Source organism: Tupaia chinensis, unplaced genomic scaffold (genome assembly GCF_000334495.1).
Source record: "Tupaia chinensis unplaced genomic scaffold, TupChi_1.0 Scaffold000318_1, whole genome shotgun sequence".
NCBI lineage: Eukaryota > Metazoa > Chordata > Mammalia > Scandentia > Tupaiidae > Tupaia > Tupaia belangeri.
The window spans coordinates 477,752-481,552 of NW_006159811.1; the positions used below are offsets into that span (position 1 = coordinate 477,752).

At 42.9% G+C, this 3,801-nt stretch overlaps 1 protein-coding gene across 1 annotated transcript in view; it reads left to right on the forward strand.

Moving 5' to 3' along the window:
• Nucleotides 1-2,345, forward strand: part of HELQ (helicase, POLQ like) — a 59,893-nt gene extending 57,548 nt beyond the window's left edge. Inside the window, exon 19 of the mRNA XM_006151394.3 lies at nt 2,197-2,345. The gene's annotated coding sequence lies outside the window, so the exon portion shown is untranslated. The remainder of the gene's footprint in view (nt 1-2,196) is intronic.
• The last annotated feature ends 1,456 nt before the right edge of the window (nt 2,346-3,801 follow it).

The window sequence follows — 3,801 nt, forward strand, 5'->3', positions numbered from 1 at the left end:
TTTTTTTTTCTTTCTTTTTTTTTTTTTTTTTTTTGCCAGAGGGCACATGTGTTTGCTGGAGAGAGACAGAGGGAAAGTGAGAAGTCATTCCCCATGGGTTAAGGCCACACCACAATCCTTTCTCCTCCATTCTCCTCTTGGGATTTTGGGCACTCACACAGGCACTTGGCATGATTTTCAAGACACTGGGTCTGGGACTCGAATGGTGGTTGGCCATGTGAAAATCCAGCACCTTATCCATCATGCTGCCTCTGGTCCCCTGGAGTCTACTTTAAGGTTGTCAAAGTAGCCAATCTCTCTCTTTTGACTATAAACAAAAGGCGAAACAGGAAAGAACAAGATACTAAGTTTAGATTACGTAACTGTGGCAATAATACATTTTCATAAAAAGTAAATTAATCTTTTTGGGACCAGATGGTGGCCCAGGGGTAACTTGGAGCCTAAACATACTGGGTGTGCTTACATTCAGGATCTGAGGCTGGCTGAGACTGGGAGAGGATCCCAGCATGAAGACCCCATTAGGAGTGCTGTGTGTAGCTCTCTGTCTCTCTTGCTTACAGAATAAATAAATAGGCTTTAAATTATATATTTATCTTGTATATATTTTACATGTTTTTATGTTAAAATATATTTTACATAAATTTTCAAAAAGTTAGCAAAGAAAATAAAATTACATTATAGTTTCCAAATAATTCTTTTCCATTGTCATAAAGAGGGCACATTATCATTGTTATCACTCTCTTTTTTTTTTTTTTTTGGAGAGAGATTTTCTCTATATGGTACGTGCATTCACCAGAGAGATGGAGATAGAGAAAGTGAGAAATCACCTTTCAGGGAAATGGCCACGCCTCAATTTCTTCTCCTTCTCTACTCTTTTTATTTTTTTAAAGAATTACTTATTTAATTTAATTAATTTCTTCATTTATTTACTTTAATTTGACCAGAGAGAGCTACAGAGAGAAAGTGAGAAAGCAAGCCACCAGGTCTGGGACTCGAACCATGGCTGGCCACATGGAAGTGTCCAGTACCTTAACCACCGTGACACCTGCTGACTCCTTTCTCCTCCACTCTTTTGGGCATGCAAGCACACACACTTGACATGAGTTTCCATCCTTCAACTCTGGGACTTGAATTGAGATCAGCCATGTGGGAATCCAGTGCCTTAACCACGATGCCACCTGTTGGCCCCGTTATTGTTATTTCTTAAAGATACAGAGGAAACCATGTAAAGCTCCACAGAAGTTTTTCACATTCTCTTGTCTGTGTTGATTGACCTCTAAAGATAATTGCAAATAACGTGCTTGGTATTAACTTGGGACTTTAGAGCTGAGTGAACCCATCAGGCACAGAGCTCCTTGATACTACTGATCCTTGGGGGAAAAAAAGGTGGGGGGAGGCTTGTAGCCTAATGGTTAAGGGATCTGGATCCCACATGACTGACTGTGGTCTGAGTCCTGGACTCAGCAGCTTGAAAAACACATTGGGCATGTGTGCAGGCATGTCCCCAATCCTGACAAGACGGAGAAATGGAGTAGAAGGGATTGCCGTGTGACTACGCCCCACTGGGGGGTGCTTTTTACCCCCCTCTCTCCCTCTATCTCTGTCTCTCTTGGTCAGGGCACACACTTTCTGGCAATTAAAAGTACAAAATCTGAACTAGGCACCAGTATTATACAATTCCTACATACTGTGAAATAGCTTTACATTAGTTGTATTGCTGATTTTTTTTTCCCCAGTGTTTTAACAATTCACTTAACATGTATCAAAAAAGCTATTCATTTTCCCAGAGATCAATAGAAAAATGTTTTAAAACTCAGCAGTTGCCTTTATCTTTATGGGGTGATTTTAGAAATTATTATTATTATGTTCTTTCATTTCTGGGAACATTACCATTTAGAGGATTAATGGTAATTAGTAAAAAGCATAATATGGTATATTCAGTGAAAGATACCATTAATGCTATTATTCTACTTACAAGGGTCTCCTTAGTGAAGAAAACAAATGCTTTAACGTATTTGTGGATCTGATGGAATGGGTAGGTCTGGGTCTGGTCAGTAGGGTGGGTAGCACTGTGTTGTCTGTGAATCTCCTGAGTGCTCTGTAGCCACCCAGGGCCCGTCCTCAGTCCTCAGTGTATCTCGCTTCTCTGAGATGCCGAATTCTGTGAGTCAATTCCACGCTCTTCTTTATTCTCAGGTGCTTCAGAGATGCGATTCTCTTCCTCTCCGTCCACCGCTCTACACACCTCTGCTTGTTCTGCTTTCCCATCTGACCCAGGCACACACCAGGCAGTTATACTCCCACTGCTCACTGTACTCCCGGGACTAAAAGGCATCCTGCCGGGGCCGACAGATGGCATGGAAGTTAAGGCTATATTCTACGTGGCCATTTGCAGTTTGAGTCCTGGACCCAGCAGCTTGAAAATCACACCAGGTGCATGTGTGTGTGTGTAAAATCCTGAAAGGAGAATGGAAAAGAGGAATGAAGGCATGGCCATGCCCCTGAGGGGTGGTTCCTTGCTTTCCCACCCTCTCTGTCTTTCTCTCTCTGGTGAGTCTCCGTGTCCTATAGCAAAAGCAAACAAACAAATAAGATACCTTGCCAGTCATAGGTTCCAAATACCAACCCCCAATTTACCTTTCCCTAAGGGTTTCCGTGAATAGCCAATGAGTCTCATCCCCATCTCTGCACTCCCAGCCAGGGCTCTAGGAGAACGGGACCATGTGTTGGAAAACTGGACTTTAAACCCCAGATTCTTCTTCTTTTGCTATAGGGCACATGCTCATGAGCAGTTGTTCACAGCGGCGGCAGGGATGCTCTGCTGAGACTGCAGCAATGGACATTGTCGTCGGCTGAATTGACTGCCTCAAAGTCCCATGTTGACATCCTAACCATCGGTACCTCAGAATGTGATTGCATTTGGAGAAAAGATTGTTAAACAGGTAACTGAGGTTAAAGGAGGTCTTTAGGGGACCCTGATCTGGCATGACTGGTGTTCTTATTCAGAAAAGAGATGAGGGCACAGGCGGACACTCAGGGAAGAGCCTGAGAGGACCCAGGGAGAAGACGGCCACGTACAGGCCAGGGAGACAGGCTCAGGAGAGATGTTGGTAGTACCTTGAACTTGGATTTCTGGCCTCCAGACTAAAAACGTTCTGCTGTTTAAACCACCAGTCTGCGATGCTTTGTTATGACAGCTCTAGCAAACGAATGCAGCCCTATAAACAGATAGTTTGAGGGAGAGAATAGGGTTACTACACAAAGTGTTCCAAGCCAGAAGGGAAATCTTTACAAAAGGGGTGACATTTGAGCTGGGGCCTGAGAAATGAAGAACTGCTGACATGCAATCAACTTGTAATTATTAGTCACCATCGTTTGCTTTTGTGTTTAGAGAAAACACTTCCTATCTTGAGAAAAAATGAATCAATCTGAAACACCAAACTTAAATTTCTAATTTTGTGTCCATAACATAAACACAGGCCATGATTCAGGCTTGTTCAAACAGAAACGTACGTCAGATACAATCTAGACGTCGCCTGTATTGCCTTGATAGGGTTTGGTGGTAAACTAATCTTAGCACAGCCGATGACGGGTAGATTAGATGCTTCGAATAACCATTCGGTGTTGTGGTGGCATTTTGCCATGGTAAGCCCTGAGTCTTTGACAGTCTCACAGGTATGGATATGGTGGACAGCCACTACATTGTCTAGTCCCCACAGTGTGCTCTCAGGAGTTGCAAAGTTGGGAAAAACCCAAGCCATATTTTGTTTCCAGCCTTTCTTTTTCTTTTTTTTTTTTTTT